Here is a 20,123-nt window from a genome sequence, read left to right as displayed (position 1 = left end):
TGTGGTGCTGCCTCCTGTGTCCTGCCTGGATTAGGTGAGACTCTGCTGTGTGTAGCATAGATAGTGGTGCTGCCTCCTTTGTCCTGGCTGGATTAGGTAACACTCCGCTGTGTCTAGCATAGAGTGTGGTGCTGCCTCCTGTGTCCTGCCTGGATTAGGTGAGACACCGCTGTGTGTAGCATAGAGTGTGGTGCTGCCTCCTGTGTCCTGCCTGGATTAGGTAAGACTCCGCTGTGTGTAGCATGGAGGGTGGTGCTGCCTCCTGTGTCCTGCCTGGATTAGGTAACACTCCGCTGTGTGTAAAATAGAGTGTGGTGCTGCCTCCTGTGTCCTGCCTGGATTAGGTGAGACACCGCTGTGTGTAGCATAGAGTGCGGTGCTGCCTCCTGTGTCCTGCCTGGATTAGGTAAGACTCCGCTGTGTGTTGTATAGAGTGCGGTGCTGCCTCCTGTGTCCTGCCTGGATTAGGTGAGACACCGCTGTGTGTAAAATAGAGTGTGGTGCTGCCTCCTGTGTCCTGCCTGGATTAGGTGAGACTCCGCTGTGTGTAGCATAGAGTGCGGTGCTGCCTCCTGTGTCCTGCCTGGATTAGGTGAGACTCCGCTGTGCGTAGCATAGAGTGTGGTGCTGCCTTCTGTGTCCTGCCTGGATTTGGTAAGACTCTGCTGTGTGCACTGTGCAGCATAGAGTGCCGTGCTGCCTCCTGTGTCCTGGCTGGATTTGGTAAGCAGGGCCGGGCCGAGGCATAGGCTGGAGAGGCTCCAGCCTCAGGGCGCAGTGTAGGAGGGGGCGCACAATTCAATCAGCTGTCATTCCTAATTGTGTATGAAGCAGAAAGAAATAAGAAAAGGGGATACATAGCAGTGATTGCAAGCCAGATAACTAGATATTAAGGTGTTGGGGATGTTGTGGGCCCTGTGGCCCTCTTAGTCTAATAGCAATCAGTGTGTGACGGCTGGAGTGGGAGGGATGGAGGGGCGCACTTTGGTGTCTCAGCTTTGGGTGCTGGAGGACCTTGTCCCTGCTCTGTTGGTAAGACTCTGCTGTGTGTAGCATAGAGTGCGGTGCTGCCTCCTGTGTCCTCCCTGGATTAGGTAAGACTCCACTGTGTGTAGCATAGAGTGCGGTGCTGCCTCCTGTGTCCTGCCTGGATTAGGTAAGACTCTGCTGTGTGTAGCATAGAGTGCGGTGCTGCCTCCTGTGTCCTGCCTGGATTAGGTGAGACTCTGCTGTGTGTAGCATAGAGTGTAGTGCTGCCTCCTGTGTCCTGCCTGGATTAGGTAAGACCCCGCTGTGTGTAGCATAGAGTGCGGTGCTGCCTCCTGTGGTCTGCCTGAATTAGGTGAGACTCCGCTGTGTGTAGCATAGACTGTGGTGCTGCCTCCTGTGTCCTGGCTGGATTAGGTAAGACTCTGCTGTGTGTAGCATAGAGTGTGATGCTGCCTCCTGTGTCCTGCCTGGATTAGGTGAGACTCCGCTGTGTGTAGTATAGAGTGTGGTGCTGCCTCCTGTGTCCTGCCTGGATTAGGTGAGACTCCGCTGTGTGTAGCATAGAGTGCAGTGCTGCCTCCTGTGTCCTGCCTGGATTAGGTGAGACTCCGCTGTGTGTAGCATAGACTGTGGTGCTGCCTCCTGTGTCCTGGCTGGATTAGGTAAGACTCTGCTGTGTGTAGCATAGAGTGTGGTGCTGCCTCCTGTGTCCTGCCTGGATTAGGTGAGACTCCGCTGTGTGTAGTATAGAGTGTGGTGCTGCCTCCTGTGTCCTGCCTGGATTAGGAAAGACTCTGCTGTGTGTAGCATAGATAGTGGTGCTGCCCCCTGTGTCCTGCCTGGATTAGGTAAAACTGCTGTGTGTAGTATAGAGTGTGGTGCTGCCTCCTGTGTCCTGCCTGGATTAGGTGAGACTCCGCTGTGTGTAGTATAGAGTGCGGTGCTGCCTCCTGTGTCCTGCCTGGATTAGGTGAGACTCCGCTGTGTGTAGCATAGAGTGCGGTGCTGCTCCTGTGTCCTGCCTGGATTAGGTGAGACTCCGCTGTGTGTAGTATAGAGTGCGGTGCTGTCTCCTGTGTCCTGCCTGGATTAGGTGAGACCCCGCTGTGTGTAGCATAGAGTGTGGTGCTGCCTCCTGTGTCCTGCCTGGATTAGGTAACACCCCGCTGTGTGTAGCATAGAGAGTGGTGCTGCCTCCTGTGTCCTGCCTGGATTAGGTGAGACTCCGCTGTGTGTAGCATAGAGCGTGGTGCTGCCTCCTGTGTCCTGCCTGGATTAGGTAAGACTCCGCTGTGTGTAGCATAGTGTGGTGCTGCCTCCTGTGTCCTGCCTGGATTAGGTGAGACTCCGCTGTGTGTAGCATAGAGTGTGGTGCTGCTTCCTCTGTCCTGCCTGGATTAGGTGAGACTCCGCTGTGTGTAGCATAGAGTGTGGTGCTGCCTCCTGTGTCCTGCCTGGATTAGGTAAGACTCTGCTGTGTGTAGCATAGAGCGTGGTGCTGCCTCCTGTGTCCTGCCTGGATTAGGTGAGACTCCTGTGTGTGAAGCATAGACTGGGTGGTGCTGCCTCCTGTGTCCTGCCTGGATTAGGTAAGACTCCGCTGTGTGTAGCATAGAGTGTGGTGCTGCCTCCTGTGTCCTGCCTGGATTAGGTGAGACCCCGCTGTGTGTAGCGTAGAGTGTGGTGCTGCCTCCTGTGTCCTGCCTGGATTAGGTAACACTCCGCTGTGTGTAGCATAGTGTGGTGCTGCCTCCTGTGTCCTGCCTGGTTTAGATAAGACCCTGCTATGTGTACACTCTGCATTTGTAGCGTAAAAGAGAAGGGGGATAATGAGGCCCCCAACAATGCTTTCGGAGACATACAATGGACACCAATGATATTGTGTGACTGTGGGAGTGGGATTGGGCCCGGCAGCCAGCTCGGTTGCTCAAGGTGGGGAATTTTGTGTGGGTGAATGGGGCTGTGCTGGAGGCCCCCAACTTTTGCCTTGGGACCCCAACTTTTGCTTGTGGACCCCAAAAAGTAATCCAACAAGAGCTTACCGGATTTAAGGTCTGGGCCACAGTCCCTTTCATGCATAGGTGTGGATGTGCTTGGGGGGGGGTGCACTTCTTTGACAAAAGGACAGGCCCAGATTTAGCTCACAGGAGCCTATAGGCAGAGGTGTCCTGGCCCCCTAGACTTTGCCCTCCATGAACCTAAAAACCCTGCCAAACTTCATCGGAAGCTGTCCCAGCTGTCACCCCCCCCCCCTTACTTCCCTTGCCCGTCATAGGTAGCTACAGGTGTGTCTTAGCATTAGGTAGTCAGGGGAACCCTCAATATGAAGTAGCTTGAGGTTCCCCCGAAAGGGTAAACTGAAGGGAGATCTCGTCAGTGGAATTCAGAGAGCTGGGTGAGTTACCTCTCATTTACGCTCTGCTCAGGACTCTGCATAGGTAAGGATGTGCTAGGGGAGGGGAATGAGCCACCTTTCAATCATCAGGTGCCTGTAGGCATGTGCCTACAGTGCCTTATGGTAAATCCGGCCCTGCAAAAGGATATCTGGATAGGACCTTATGGTTGTCAAGTTGTGGCTCTCCAAAACCGCTGAAAGAATGCAAAAATGGTATGCCTCCCCCTCCCCCCTGAGAAATACTGCTAATTATCTTCAAAGTATACCCCTATTCTACCTTTTACTGTTCATCATCCTTATCATTGTTTTGTGTTATGGTGCGTACACTACTAGCACACTAGATCAGGCATTGAGCAGCGCTGAGCCTTGTCTGCAGAGCACACAATATGCATTTAGGAAAGTAGTAATATTATATAGAGCTAATTACAACTCTATAAAAAAAGAACATTTTATTGGTCTCCAAGTTGTAATTACCAGTGGCAGTGAATGTAGGTCGTAAAACCGGCATTCAACCTTCCCAAATACAGCATGACAAATGCACTAAAAACCTCACAACATGCAAATGGGAGAGCCAGGAACTAAGGTCCTATGTGTACAATACTTTCCAGACAAACAAGATGCCAGGCACTGTCTCTCCCACTTTCCTCCATGGGCCTTCCTTTCATTCCCATGATCCTCAGGGACAGTAGCATAGCTTAGGAGCTCTGGGCCCCAGTGTGAGTCTTACATTGGGCCCCCTCAAGTGCGCTTTACATAACAATTGATATGGAGCACCAAAACCTGCCAAGGACAGCTGTAGTGTCAGAGAGGTTTAAGCAGGGGAGGGGACAGCTGCAGTGTCAGAGAGGTGTAAGCAGGGAAGGGGACAGCTGCAGTGTCAAAGGGGTGTAAGCAGGGGAGGGAACAGCTGCAGTGTCAGAGATTTGTAAGCAGGGGAGGGGACAGCTGCAGTGTCAGAGAAGTGTAAGCAGTGGAGGGGACAGCTGCAGTGTCAGAGAGATGCAAGCAGGGGAGGGGACAGCTGCAGTGTGAAAGGGGTGTAAGCAGGGGAGGGAACAGCTACAGTGTCAGAGGGGTGTAAGCAGGGGAGGGGACAGCTGCAGTGTGAAAGGGGTGTAAGCAGGGGAGGGAACAGCTACAGTGTCAGAGGGGTGTAAGCAGGGGAGGGGACAGCTGCAGTGTCAGAGAAGTGTAAGCAGGGGAGGGGACAGCAGCAGTGTCAGAGAGGTGTAAGCAGGGGACTGGAGGAGAACAGTCTATTAAAGTCTATAGAGGTTATATTCACCAGTTTAGCACTCATAAAGATCTAATAAAGCAGTTGAAGGAGGGCCCCCACAGGGCCCTTCTGGTCCAGGGGCTCTTGGTGTGGTTGCTGCCTCTGCAGCCCCTATTGGTAGTGATGTGCAGAAAATACACATCACACACATTATAATCGTAATGTGAAATTTTGGGTAAAATCGTAATTAATTTTGTATGTAATAGTAATATTTCATAATTTAGCATAATTTTTCTTGTAATTTTTTAAACAATTTTGCATAATTTTGTGCCGACTTTAGCAGTTAATAGCAAAGCCCATATACATAGACCTTTATAAGGAATCCACCTGTGAACTCAGAGAGCGCTGCCGAGACCCGGGCAGAATCTGTCACTTCCAGGTCTCGGCGCTTGTTCCCCGCTGGTGACCCTGCCGGTGGCTAACAGGCCGAAGATGCTGATTAGAGATGGCCTGAACGGTTCGCCGGCAAACTTCCAGGGTTCGTGACCGCGGAGAACCGGGAACTTTTCCGGAAGTTCGATTCGCCCCCATACTACATCATTAGGGTCAACTTTGACCCTCTACATCACAGTCAGCAGGCACATTGTAGCCAATCAGGCTACACTCCCTCCTGGAGCCCCACCCCCCTTATAAAAGGCAGGCAGCGTCAGGCTTTTCACTCACTCGTGTGCCTGCAGTAATTAGAGAAGGGGGAGCTGCTGCAGACTCTCATAGGGAAAGCTTAGTTAGGCTCTTGTAGGCTTCTTAGCTTGCTCCTTGCTGATTCTTATTGCTTAAAAAAGCACTCCTCAACAGCTCTTTTGAGAGCGAATCTTGTTTTTGTGATCTATTTTTTTTTTTGTTTTGTTTTGTGTGGCCCACTTGCATTATATACAGCCCAGTCAGCCTTTGGCCCCTTGGTGGTAATTCCTACTGTGCCACTGCCATGCCCAGCACATTCAGTGACTACCTGTGTGTGTGACAGGCAGCTGCACATTTGTAAATCCTAATCACTGCACCTGTTCACTGTGCAGTGCACCTACCTACCTACGTGAAACAGCTGGTGGCAGTGTCCGCCGGCGCCATGCAATTATTTCTCCAAAAAGGTGATACCCAAACTGTACCATGAAGTTGAGAGGCAAGTGGTGTCATCTCTGGCACACAGCGTTGGGTCAAGGGTCCATCTGACCACAGATGCCTGGTCTGCCAAGCACGGTTAGGGCAGGTACATTACTTACACAGCCCATTGGGTCAACCTGGTTACCGCTGGCAAGCAGGGAGTACGTGGCTGTGCAGCGGACCTAGTTAAAACTTCCACGGCTTGCAAGCAGGCCTTCTGCCACCTCCTCTCCTCCTGCTACATCCTCTTCGCTGTCATCCTCCTCCTCCTCCTTGGCTGAGTGGCAGTTCAACTCTACTAGTGCTGTGATCTCCTCTCCAGCTACACAGCCCCAGCTCCTCATTACCTATGCTGCATGCCAGGTACGACGTTGTCACGCCATCTTAGACATGTCTTGCCTCAAAGCGGAGAGTCACACTGGAGCAGCTCTCCTGGCTGCTCTTAACAAACAGGTGGATCAGTGGCTGATCCCGCACTTACTGGAGATCGGCAACATGGTGTGTGACAACGGCAGCAATCTCATTTCAGCTTTGAATTTGGTAAAGGTGACACATGTACCCTGCATGGAACATGTGCTGAATCTCGTAATTCAGAGATTTGCGTCTAAGTACCCAGGCGTACAGGACGTTCTAAAGCAGTCCAGGAAGGTGTGTGTGCATCAGAGGCGGGACAAGGTTCTTCAGCACCCAAGGCTGAGACAGCAAAGTGCGCCCCTCCATCCCTCCCACCCCAGCGGGCACACACTAATTGCTATTAAACTAAGAGGCGCCCCAGGGCCCCCAACACCTTAATCTCTAGTTATCTGGCTTGCAGTCATTGCTATGTATGCCCATTTCTTACTTCTTTGTGCTTCAAACACAATTGGGAATGACAGCTGAATGAATTGTGCGCCCCTTCCTACACTGCGCCCTGAGGCTGGAGCCTCTTCAGCCTCTGCCTCGGCCCGGCCCTGGTGTGCATATCAGGCGGTTTAACACGGCCATGGCATGCTTTGCCGATATTCAGCGGAGAAACAACTTGCCGGTGAGACTCTTGATTTGCGATAGCCCGACTCGCTGCAATTCGACCCTCCTGATGTTCAACCCCCTGCTACAACGGGCGAAAGCCGTCAATATCTCTACAACTACAGTCAAAGGACACAGTCTGAGGAGATGGGGATGTTCTGGCCAAAGTACTGGACACTCATGCGTCCGTTTGAGGAGGTGACAAACCTGGTGAGTCGCAGTGAAGGCGCTATCAGCGACTTGATCCCATATGCTTTCTTCCTGGAGCGTGCCGTGCGTAGAGTGGTGGATCAAGCTGTGGAGGAGCATGAACAGGAACAGGAGGAAGAGTTGTGGGATCAATTCTCAGCAGAAGCAGATGTTTCCTCAACACCTGCGGCAGCACAGAGGGGGGAGGAGGAGGAGGAGGAAGAGTCGTGTGGGGAAGAGGAGTCAGATGATGAGGAAGGTGTTGTTTTGGAGGAGGAGGCGGAAGAACAACCACAGCAGGTGTCGCAGGGGGCTTGTGCTGCTCAACTTTCCTGTGCTATTGTTTGTGGCTGGGGGGAGGAGGAGAACTTAGCTAACATCACTGAGGAAGAGCAAGAGGAGATGGATAGTACATCTGCATCCAACTTTGTGCAGATGGCGTCTTTCATGCTGTCCAGCCTGTTGAGGGACCCCCGTATGAAAAAATTCAAGGGGAATGAGCTGTACTGGGTTGCCATGCTACTAGACCCTCGGTATAAGCACAAAGTGGTGGAGATGTTTCCAAATCACCAGAAGGCAGAACAGATGCAACACTTGCAGAGTAAGCTGGCAACTATGCTTTACAATGCATTTAAGGGTGATGTCACAGCACAACGGAATAAAGGTACCACTGCCAGTAATTCCTTCTCCCATGTCCAGGCAGGCAAGGACAGGACGCTCCAGCGATCTCATGGTAATGTCGGATATGCGATGATTCTTTAGTCTAACTCCTCGCCTTAGCGCTTCCGGATCCACCCTCCACCAATGCCTCCACCGGCAGGTAGCCGACTACCTGGCCTTAAGTGTGGATGTAGACACTGTGAGCAGCAATGAACCCCTGGACTACTGGGTGCGCAGGCTTGACCTGTGGCCAGAGCTGTCCCAATTTGCCATTCAACTTCTGTCTTGCCCTGCCTCAAGTGTCCTAGAAAGGACCTTCAGCGCAGCTGGAGGCATTGTCACTGAGAAGAGAAGGTGCCTAAGTCAAAAAAGTGTTCAGTACCTCACTTTTATCAAAATGAATGAGGAATGGATCCCGGAGGGCTACTGCCCGCCCCATGACTAAGTCGGTCCCCACACACAGCATCTCTGCCTGCAGGCCGCTTGATTGCCTTCTCCGCCACCACCAACAGGGTCCAGGACTCCAGACGGATTCATGAATTTTTAAGGCTGCTGCTAGCAGCGGCCGCTATAATAATTTTTCTGGTACGTGTACCATGGCCTGCACGCTCGTGGTGCGCACCAGTCCAGCACGGCCGTCACTACACAAACAGCTATTTGCGGTGCGTTACACAGTGAGTTTGGTGTGTCAGTGTGAAGCAGAACTCTAATTACACTCCCTGATTGATGTATACACATGCAAGATGTTTTAAAGCACTTTAGGCCTCCAATTTAGCATGCAATGTGATTTCTGCCCTTAAAACGCTGCTTTGCGTCAAATCCAGATTTTTCCCCGGGACTTTTGGCATGTATCCCACTCATCTATGCAAAATCTCAGGTGTTAGACCCCTTGAAACATCTTTTCCATCACTTTTGTGGCCAACATAAATGTTTCTAGTTTTCAAAGTTTGCCTCCCCATTGAAGTCAATTGCGGTTCACGGAAGTTCGCATGTTCGCGAACGTTTGCGGAGGTTCGCGAACTGAAAATTGGAGGTTCAGGCCATTTCTAATGCTGATGGGCAAAGGGCACGTTCTCAGTACGCCCTCCGCAAAGGTAAACAATAGCTGACCCGCTCAGCTGACTAGGGCGGTGTCAGCTGACCTAAACTTTGACAGGGCCTTCCTTTGTGATTGGATGTGCGGAGGGTGGCCGGCCACTGATTGGATGATGAATGATATTTAAATGTGCAGAGTGCTCCCGGTCATTGCCGTGATAAGCATAGCTTTAGCTAGTTGCTTGCATGCGCACTCTTGATAATTGACTATTGGATATTGACCTTGGCTTATATGTGACTATTCTTGTCTGCTGTGATTAACCCTTGCTTGCTTCCTGGATATCCCTTGTCTGCTGCCTGGACCGACCACTGCCTGTTTTTTGGATACTTCTTGCATGCTACTGATCTGGATGATAAGTATACTCTTACCAAACTACAATCTTGAATACAGTTGCATATAAACTATACTCATACTGTCAGAGCCATCCTTTGCCATTGGAATTACTTTGCATACAAACTTATCTGAACTTCATTATACTTGGAATAACTATCATCTGCTAAATAATCTTGCATGCATATTCCCTGAACTCTGTCATCTGGATCATCTATCATTTCACACAAACTGTATATCATCTGGAATATCTGCTGAATGACTTTGCATGAGACTGCCTGAACTGTTGCTTCCAGATTGCTTATTGCATGTGGAGTTTATATGCTTCCTCATCATCTCCACTTTCATTGACAAACAATGCTGATAGCTTCATCCTTCTGAACCAAGGTAATAACCCTGTGAAATACTGCTGAACTATTTGAACTATGTACTAGCCCAGGCATGGGCAAAATTGGCCCTCCAGCTGTTAAGGGACTACAAGTCCTACAATGCATTGCAGGAGTCTTACAGTCACAGTCATGACTCATAAAGGCAAATGCATTGTGGGACTTGTAGTTCCTTAACAGCTGGAGGGCCAAGTTTGCCCATGCCTGTACTAGCCTCATTAGGGCTCTAACAGGTTATATCTTTCTGCTTCAGTCTATATGCCCTACATGCTCAGGGCCCATTCACACTGGCGTTTTGCCGGCGATTTCGGCAAAACGCTCAAAAGCTAGCGCTTTTGAAAGCGCTAGTGTAATAAAACCCTATGGGCCCGTTCTTACTTGGGCGATTTACGCTACTCACCGCAAATCGCCCAAAATTGCGAAACGCAAACGCGTAGCCTGCACCATTTTTAGGCGATTTGCCGGTGATCGCGTTTCAGTGCTATAGAAGCGCTAAACGAGATCGCGGAGAAATCGCTGCACTGTCCAGTGATTTTTCCACGTGAAAATCGCGGAAAAATCACTCCCGCAAAACGCCAGCAAAAATCGCCGGTGTTTTGCGCTTCTAAGTGTGAATGGGGCCTAAGACCTGGGGGTAACCGTAGTCAGGAGACAAGTAGTGTGTCCTGTTCACGTGGGGGCGTGTCTATAGGTGAAGACGTGCTATAGCTTATTGGTTTAGGTCGGTGACCTATGTCCCCTAGCCTATTATGGCAACTTTAGTAACATTAGTTACTTAGTGATGCTTGCTCGCTTGTTTTGGTGTGAAAAAGTATAGGTGAAGACGTGGGTCGGGCTCAGAGCCACAGTAATAGATCGGGACATAGAGACTGAGTAGTAATATAACCTGTCAAGCTTTACCACTTTGTCGTTTTTGAGAAAATCGATTTTAAATATGCAAAGATAAATGGTGTTTAAACTGTCATTTTTCTGAGTTTAAAAACCATTTCTTCTTTGCATATTTGAAATTGATTTTCGCAAAAACTACAAGGTCTTTTTGGAATTTTTTTTTTGACTTATACCCACTATTTCCTTTAACATACAGTATGTAGCAATTTTGGTGTCAATGGCCTGTATGGGGGCTTTGCTATTTACTGCTAAATTCGGCACAAAATTACACAAAATTTTACGCAAAATTACGATTGACTGTACGTAATCAATTGAATTTACAAATTGTAATTAAGTCTAGGCGTAATTGCGAAATTTTACAAAAAAATTGCGTAATCGTTATTAGCTGGTTACGATCATCACTACCTATTGGTAAGTCGCAGCTCATGGATTGAAATGGCTGAATTTTGGCCATAAAATGAAACAAACAAAAATGGAAAAACCTGCTGATGTGTTTTGTAGAGGGATCTGTGGTTCGCCATCTGGGCAAGAGCATTTTTCACTCTAATATTTTTTTTCCTCCACTGAAATGGAACCTCAGCATATGAGCCCCAAGATCTCTTAAGCACACCTGAAAGGGGACCTGAACTCTTGCACAGGACACAAGGAAAACATAATAGAAATGCACCCTGTATGTATTTAAAGTGAATCCGAGATAAACTTTTACTCATTGCATAATTGTGTTCCTTTCATATAGTTTATAGGGAATTCCTCAAGCCAAATGCCTTTTTTAGTTTTGTTTTAATGCTCGAATTCCCTATAAACTAGACAAGCCACGCCCACAGCTCTTTTTGTGTCTTGGCACTGTAGCAAGGCCTTATGGGAGCTCAGTCTGGGCAGGAGGAGGAGGAGGTTACTAGCCACTGATTTCAGAGGCAGAGGGGAGGAGGGAGGAGGGAGGAGGAGAGGGGACTGAATATACACACAGGCAAGCTGATAGCATCTCCAGCCCTCAGCCTGTGACAATGTGACAAACAGAACAAGGCTGCCCTTATTGTATCACAGGAATAAATAATCAAAAACTTTTGAAGCTGTTTGCAGCTAGATATGCTGTGTAAACTATCTAAACTTTAGATAAGATATATAGACAGGTTACTTGTTATAGTTAGTTTTTCATCTCGGATCCGCTTTAAAGAGTTTAGCCTGTCTAATTCCCCCCTCATTTGTGTCTAATCACTAGTTGTAATTTGATCTCTCCCCTGTGTCACATCACATGACTGCCTATGGCAGAGATGGCAGATAAGCCCATTTGAAAGCACAGGCTGTAAATAATATGTCTGCTTCCATGAACCAGGAAGTAGAAAGTGTGCAGATTTATTTTAGGATTTGTATCAGCTGTAACAAAGACATCTTTTTTGTTTAAAGGTTATTATGCTGTTGTGTATATTTTAGAGCAGAGAGGAAGTTCTGAGTTCAGGTCCACTTTAAGTAAGAGACATATGGAGGCTGCCATATTTATTTCCTTTTCAACAATGCACATTGCCTGGCTGTCCTGCTGATTCTCTGCCTCTAATACGCTAAACCATAGACCCTGACCAAGCATGCAGATCAAGGGCTCGACTCACAAAGCGGTGATAACTCAGTTATCACGCCTAAAAGACTTTAGGCGTGATTACCTTTGCACTAGCAAAGTTATCACCGCTTTGTGCTCTAACTCGCGCAAAGCTACCGCGCGTACGCGCGAACGTGCGCGCAAAGTCCCATAGGGCTTAATGGGAGCTTTGCGCGAGGTGCCGGGTGCTGCGCGCTTGCGCGCGCAAAACTTTGCGCGAGGAAAAATCGCGCGGGTTTCTTCTTATCATGCCTAAACTGAGTTTAGGCGTGATAAAGGGGTTTTCACTCGCGTGCAAACACTTTGCACCGCTTTGTGAATCAGGCCCCAAATGTGTGACTTAACCACTCTACGACCACCTAACGCCGATTGGCGGCCACAGAGTGGCTCCCCCAGGACTGCCTAACGCTGAAAGGCGTCACATCCTGGGGAGGAGATTAGCGGGGATCCGCTTGAGTGACGGCAGTCTGCCAGCGGTGATCGTCGCTGGCAGACTGTATACAAAAGAGACAGCGATTTATTTACTTTGTACAGCGCTGCGATCTACTGCAGCGATGTACTGGGGACAGCCCTGTCACTTGGCTGTCCCCTGGAGTGTCTCTCTACGTGATCCCCTCTCATAGGCTGATGCCTATGAGACTCTCTGATTGGCTCTCGGGGGGAGGAAAAATACATAAAAAAATAGTAAAATTTATTTTAAAAAAAAATGAATAAAAAAAAAGCCTGCAGCAGCGATCAGATGCCACCATCAGAAAGCTCTGTTGGTAGCAAGAAAAGGAGGAAAATGTATTTGTGTGCTAATTTGTTTGGCTTAGCCAGCTGTTAAAGCTGCAGAGTACTGAGTTGTAAAAAATAGCCTGGCCACTAGGAGGGTGTAAGCCTGTGGTCCTTAAAGGGGAACTGAAGAGAGAGGTATATGGAGGCTGCCATGTTTATTTCCTTTTAAGCAATACCAGTTGCCTGGCAGCCCTGCTGATCCTCTGCCTCTAATACTATTAGCCATAGCCCCTGAACAAGCATGCAGCAGATCAGGTGTTTCTGACATAATGTCAGATCTGACAAGACTAGCTGCATGCTTGTTTCTGGTGTTATTCAGATACTACTGCACAGAAATAGACCAGCAGGGCTGCCAGGAGACTGGTATTGATTAAAAGGAAATAAATATGGCAGCCTCCGTATACCTCTTACTTCAGTTCCCCTTTAAGTGGTTAAAGGACCACTATCATTACAAAATGTAAAATTTAAAATACATGAAAACACATAAATAGAACTTATATATCTTTTCCAGAGAAAATGTGCTATAAATAACTCTTCTGCTATCTTGCTGACACTTACAGTAGGTAGTAGAAATCTGACAGAAATGACAGGATTGGGACTAGACCATCTCCTGATGGGGGATTCTCAAGAGGTTTTTTTTTTGTTGTTGTTCAAAAGCATACACAGTAGTTAAAGCGGATCCGAGATGAAAAACTAACTATAACAAGTAACTTGTCTATATATCTTATCTAAAGTTTAGATGGTTTACACAGCAAATATAGCTGCAAACAGCCTTAATAGAATATGATTATTTATTCCTGTGATACAATGACAGCAGCCATGTTGTTTGTAAACATTAACCAGAGGCAGGCTTACCTGCATCATCAGCACTCAAAAAACCTAATCCCCCCTCCTCCCTCCTCCCCTTTGCCTCTGAAATCAATGGCTAGTAACACCTCCTCCTCCCCCTGCCCAGACTGAGCTCCCATGAGCCCTTGCTACTGCCAAGGCTCTCTGAAAACCTGTGGGCGTGGCTTATTTAGTTTATAGGGAATTAGAGTATTAAAACAAAAACAAAAAAGTATTTGGCTTGAGGAATGCCCTATAAACAATAGGAAAGGAACAAAATTATGCAATGAGTAAAAGTTCACCTCGGATGCACTTTAAGGCAGTTGCTCAGTACAAATGACTGAATAGTGTGCAACAGATAGGAGGAGTGGTCTGCATCTTTGTATAGATCATTTCCTAGGAATTGCTTTTGTAAAGAATAAATTAAATACTGAGAATCCCCCATGAGGAGATGGACTAGTCAAAAACTAGATTTATACTAACTACTGTGAGTGAAAACGGCAACATAGGAGAAAAGTAATTTATAGCTGAATTTACTCTGGTAGAAACAAATGTATTTGTATGTATTTACATTTTACAATTCTTCTGGATTGTGGTCCTTCAAGTGTGACCGGATCAGCCGCATGCTTGTTTCAGGTGTGTGATTCAGACACTACTGAGGCTAGATCTGATCACCAGGACTGCCAGGTAACTAGTATTGTTTAAAAGGAAATAAACATGGCAGCTTCCATATCCCACACTGGTCAATTGTACATTTAATTTGACCTGATACTGTTATGTTTATGTTCTTATATAAATGCTATCAAAATATGAATGATGTGAGAGTATTGTAAAGAGCACCTGCTGAAGTGATATACCATGAGATAAACATGTATCTGTTACGGCCAGAACCCGAAGCCTGGCCACTTTGGCCAGAAAGTGGCCATCTTACTGCGGCCAATGTCTGAAATGAAATGCTTCTGGCGGCTCTGTGCCTCGCCCTCGGCTCTGGCTCCTATTGACTTCTGGCAGCCGGGGACACATGCAGTGCAGCCAGAGTGGTTCGTTGCGGCAGGGAAGCAGAGCGGGAACGCCGCAGACATTGCTTCCGCCAGCACCCGCTCTGCTGGAGCGAACGGCACAAATCCCTGCTTTTCTGCTGCAACGAATGACCCTGATTGCATTGCGTGTATCCCCGGCTGCCAGAAGCCAATGGGGGGGGTGGGGCAAGGGGAGGAGCTGGAGCCGGAGCCGGGGGAGAGGAACGGAGCCGCCACAATCCATTAATTTCATCCATTCCGCTTCTAGTTTTGACCGGCCACAACCCGAAGTGGCCAGACATCGGGTTCTGGCCGTAACATATCTACAGTCCCAATTCTACGTAGGCTGTGTTCTTTTTTTCACTGTAAGGTCGACTTTCCCTAATAACCAGCACTGCATTTACCATACGGCACTATATGCTTGTGCCTACAGGTGCCTGAATATGGAAAGCCAGCCCACTCCCCTCCCCAGTGCCTCCCTCTTTACTTCCCTCTGCAGAGTCTGTAGGCTCGTGCCTACAGGCGCCTGATGATGGAAAGCCAGCCCACTCCCCTCCCCAGTGCCTCCCGCTTTACTTCCCTCTGCAGAGTCTGTAGGCTCGTGCCTACAGGCGCCTGATGATGGAAAGCCAGCCCACTCCCCTCCCCAGTGCCTCCCGCTTTACTTCCCTCTGCAGAGTCTGTAGGCTCGTGCCTACAGGCGCCTGATGATGGAAAGCCAGCCCACTCCCCTCCCCAGTGCCTCCCGCTTTACTTCCCTCTGCAGAGTCTATAGGCTCATGCCTACAGGTGCCTGAATATGGAAAGCCAGCCCACTCCCCTCCCCAGTGCCTCCCTCTTTACTTCCCTCTGCAGAGTCTGTAGGCTCGTGCCTACAGGCGCCTGATGATGGAAAACCAGCCCACTCCCCTCCCCAGTGCCTCCCGCTTTACTTCCCTCTGCAGAGTCTGTAGGCTCGTGCCTACAGGCGCCTGATGATGGAAAGCCAGCCCACTCCCCTCCCCAGTGCCTCCCACTTTACTTCCCTCTGCAGAGTCTGTAGGCTCATGCCTACAGGCGCCTGATGATGGAAAGCCAGCCCACTCCCCTCCCCAGTGCCTCCCGCTTTACTTCCCTCTGCAGAGTCTGTAGGCTCGTGCCTACAGGCGCCTGATGATGGAAAGCCAGCCCACTCCCCTCCCCAGTGCCTCCCTCTTTACTTCCCTCTGCAGAGTCTGTAGGCTCGTGCCTACAGGTGCCTGAATATGGAAAGCCAGCCCACTCCCCTCCCCAGTGCCGCCCGCTTTACTTCCCTCTGCAGAGTCTGTAGGCTCGTGCCTACAGGCGCCTGATGATGGAAAGCCAGCCCACTCCCCTCCCCAGTGCCTCCCGCTTTACTTCCCTCTGCAGAGTCTGTAGGCTCGTGCCTACAGGCGCCTGATGATGGAAAGCCAGCCCACTCCCCTCCCCAGTGCCTCCCGCTTTACTTCCCTCTGCAGAGTCTATAGGCTCATGCCTACAGGTGCCTGAATATGGAAAGCCAGCCCACTCCCCTCCCCAGTGCCTCCCGCTTTACTTCCCTCTGCAGAGTCTGTAGGCTCGTGCCTACAGGCGCCTGATGATGGAAAGCCAGCCCACTCCCCTCCCCAGTGCCTCCCGCTTTACTTCCCTCTGCAGAGTCTATAGGCTCATGCCTACAGGCGCCTGATGATGGAAAGCCAGCCCACTCCCCTCCCCAGTGCCTCCCGCTTTACTTCCCTCTGCAGAGTCTATAGGCTTGTGCCTACAGGCGCCTGATGATGGAAAGCCAGCCCACTCCCCTCCCCAGTGCCTCCCGCTTTACTTCCCTCTGCAGAGTCTGTAGGCTTGTGCCTACAGGCGCCTGATGATGGAAAGCCAGCCCACTCCCCTCCCCAGTGCCTCCCGCTTTACTTCCCTCTGCAGAGTCTATAGGCTCGTGCCTACAGGCGCCTGATGATGGAAAGCCAGCCCACTCCCCTCCCCAGTGCCTCCCGCTTTACTTCCCTCTGCAGAGTCTATAGGCTCGTGCCTACAGGCGCCTGATGATGGAAAGCCAGCCCACTCCCCTCCCCAGTGCCTCCCTCTTTACTTCCCTCTGCAGAGTCTGTAGGCTCGTGCCTACAGGCGCCTGATGATGGAAAGCCAGCCCACTCCCCTCCCCAGTGCCTCCCGCTCTACTTCCCTCTGCAGAGTCTATAGGCTCGTGCCTACAGGCGCCTGATGATGGAAAGCCAGCCCACTCCCCTCCCCAGTGCCGCCCTCTTTACTTCCCTCTGCAGAGTCCCGAGCAGAGTGTAAATGAGACGTTACTCACTCAACTCTTGGCATTCCACTGACCAGATCTCCTTTCACTGAGGGTACCTCTGGCTACCTTATGCTAAGGGGCACCTGTAGCTAGCAATGATGTTCAAGGGAAGTAGGGGAGAATTGAGAGCTGGGACAGCCAGCGCACTTACAATGCACTTCGGCGGGGTTTTTTCGGTTCATGGAGGGTGAAGTCTAAGGTGCCAGAACATCTGTGCCTATAAGCTCCTGTGAGGTCAATCCGGGCCTGCTGATAACTGATTAGCGCCAAACTAAAACTCTGAGTGGCCGGGAAACACTTCTGAGCAGGGAAGTAACTTTGATGGGGCCCCCACAGTTTACACCTTGCCTACCCCTTTCCCAGCTTGGGGTTCCATCTTGCAAGGGACATAAAACAAGTGAGGACATCATACTCTTCACACCCATAACAAGCGTAGCCACTAGCCACACAAACATTATCTGAATGGACCCCTTCATTGGAGGAAGTGTTGTAGTAGTCGGGGCCATCTTACAGCTCTGGGTCCCAGGGGCTGCTGCCCTGTAGCTATCCCCCTGCTTTTGAGTGCCAGTGGCAAATCCAGCTTCACATTTTTGGGGGCACAAAGGGGGCTCAATGGCTGACTAGTAGGGCCCATTTGGGTGATCAAAATCGATGTTTGTATAGTGAGCTTTAGATATTTTTTGCCTCAGGTGATAAAATTAAGGCTAACTAGTTCAGCAATGATAGGAACCAAATGTAAACATCACAAACCAAACTTAGAGGATTTTGAACAAAGCAGATTGTCCAAATGATGGTGCTATTAGTGAGGAAAAGTTACCTACAGATGTACTTGGCTAGTTGGCAGGCATGTTTTAGGCCTCGTTCACATCAGAGGAGCGCAGATGGCTGTGCGATGCGAACGCAGCACATCCGATTGCACGCCATCTGCGCCGCTGCGCTGCTGATCCCATCCATTAACAGTGATTGGATCAGCTCTGCGGTGCGGGCAAAATGCAGGCAGCAGTACGCAAGCGCTTCCCAGCGCATCATACTGCTGCGCAGTGCAGTAGATGTAAACAGTAGAAGGGCAGTCTATGCCCTTCTGCCGTTCCTGCGTTTCAGCACATCATATGCGCTTCCATATCCGCACGGAAGCGCGTATGATGTGAACGAGGCCTTAAGCCTTACTTGCTAGCAAGCTGCTCCTGTGTGAACAGATCACACACAAATCATTCCAGCCCCCAACCTGCGTCTCACAACTCTACAAGCAAGGTAGGCAGGAGGGAGCGAAACACTGCGTGTGTAACTCCATATCTTAGTAGCTACGCATTGCTGGAGACTAGAGCCTGTATTGTACAGATGGATAATTTTGAATCAGGTTTATTATCCTGATTCAAAACCTCCTGTCTGTAAAATACAAGCTCTTGTTTATTGGCTAATTTTCATAGCTAAACAGTAAGCTTTCAGCTAGTAAGCCTTCTTTAGGCTCTATTCCTGGTGACTGACAATGTTAGAACAGTTAACTGTATGTTACTAAGCAGGGGGGAAGGGGGACCCAGTGGTCCACAGTAAATTTCCACTGAGGGGCAGTGCCCCAGTTTTGCTCCGCCCATCAGTGGCATAGCTAAGGGGCTATGGGCCCTGGTGCAAGTTTTACAATGACATTCTTTACATAACAATTGATACGGCGCACCAAAATCTGCCAAGGACAACCACAGTGTCAGAGGTGAAAGAAGGGAATGGGGAACAGTTTAATGATTACTACTATTTAAAAGATCTATAGAAGTGATTATTACTAGCTCAGGACCAATAGAGAGCTAATACTGCAGTTGAGGGAGGGCCCTAGTGGCCCAGGGGCCCCGTTGCGGTCGCAACCTCCACCCCCTATTGCTACGCCACTGCCGCCCATGCTGAGTGCAGGAAACAGATTTATTTTTTTTTAAAGTCGATACAAACTTTTAACTTGGATTTTTAGTTTTTAAACACAAAATATATTTAGTACGAGGACTATCGATGATCTTCAGTTTACTTTCACTTCAGGTTTCCTTTAAAATAACATAATATGTAAAAAAATATATACTGTATGTATATTTTCTTTAAAAGTATCTCACCTAAAAGAGGTACCAGGAAGCATCAGTGAGAAGTTCTGGCTGCAGTTCTATAAACCATGTTCACTTGTAATTGCGACCTTGTAGCTATACTAGTAGTAAAATAAAAGGTACTTACGAGATCACCTGTGCGTTCCGCCGAGCTTTATTAGAATGAATCCAATAGGAAGCGACAGGGAATATAATAATTACAGGAGGAAGAAAAAGGCGGAGTGACACCTTGATGAGTGATTTAAACTCTTTACTATCTCCGGTGACGAGTCATCTAGACGTATTAAATCAGATTAAATATGCAGCTCGACACGCAGCCAAAGCATGACAAGGGGAATGTTTAAAGAGACAGTGATATAGAGGCCTGCATATTTATTTCCTTTTAAAGGGGCACTATGGCGAAAAATTTTAAATATGTGCAATCATAGACAAATAAGAAGTATTTTTTTTTACAGAGTAAAATGAGCCATAAATGACTTTTCTCCTATATTGCTGTCACTTACAGTAGGTAGTAGAAATCTGACAGAATTTTGGACTAGTTCATTTCTTCATAGGGGATTCTCAGCAAGACTTGTATTCTTTATAAAGATACTAGCTGATTGCCCGGCGTTGTCCGGGTATGTATTTGGCTGGTGTTGGCTCTGCATACTTTTTCTAACCCTAACACACAATTACTTAATGACCAAGTTTGTGAGCTTTGCTGTCTTTGGTATCAATAATTTGCATTGAAATGAAAAAATCAGATTGGCTGTTTGTGGCTCCACACCCTTTTCTGAATTTGAACCCCAGTCACCCAATAACCAACTGTACCAGGTTTGAGACCTGTGCCATTAACAGTTCAAGAATGGTAGCAATTAAATATTCCCCTTGAAAAGCAATAGGTGAAGCCTAATTTTGTAGGCTCCACCCACTTTTCTGAATATTAATCCCAGTCACCCAGTGACCAACTGTGCAAAGTTTAAAAACCCTGCCATTAACAATGTAAGAATGGCTGCAGTTTACATTTTCCCAGTGAAATTTGTATTTGTCTCCACCCACTGATGACCCGGCGTTGCCCGGGTATGTATTTGACTGGTGTGGGCTCCGCCCACTTTCTAGCCCTAACGCACAAACACTCAATGACTAAGTTTGTGAGCTTTGGGGCCCTTGGCATCAATAATTTGTATATTCCCATAGAAATTAAACAAATCAGATAGGCCGTTGTGGCTCCGC

The 20,123-nt window shown here is 48.8% G+C and overlaps 1 protein-coding gene across 1 annotated transcript in view; it reads right to left on the bottom strand.

The window, feature by feature from the left end:
- LOC137521901 (beta-1,3-galactosyltransferase 2-like) overlaps positions 1–19,121 on the bottom strand; it is a 40,829-nt gene extending 21,708 nt beyond the window's left edge. The window contains exon 1 of the mRNA XM_068241768.1: positions 19,039–19,121. The gene's annotated coding sequence lies outside the window, so the exon portion shown is untranslated. The remainder of the gene's footprint in view (positions 1–19,038) is intronic.
- Positions 19,122–20,123: the final 1,002 nt, after the last annotated feature.

Source organism: Hyperolius riggenbachi, chromosome 6 (assembly GCF_040937935.1).
Source record: "Hyperolius riggenbachi isolate aHypRig1 chromosome 6, aHypRig1.pri, whole genome shotgun sequence".
Taxonomy (NCBI): Eukaryota; Metazoa; Chordata; class Amphibia; order Anura; family Hyperoliidae; genus Hyperolius; species Hyperolius riggenbachi.
This window is presented reverse-complemented; position numbering and strand designations above follow the sequence as displayed.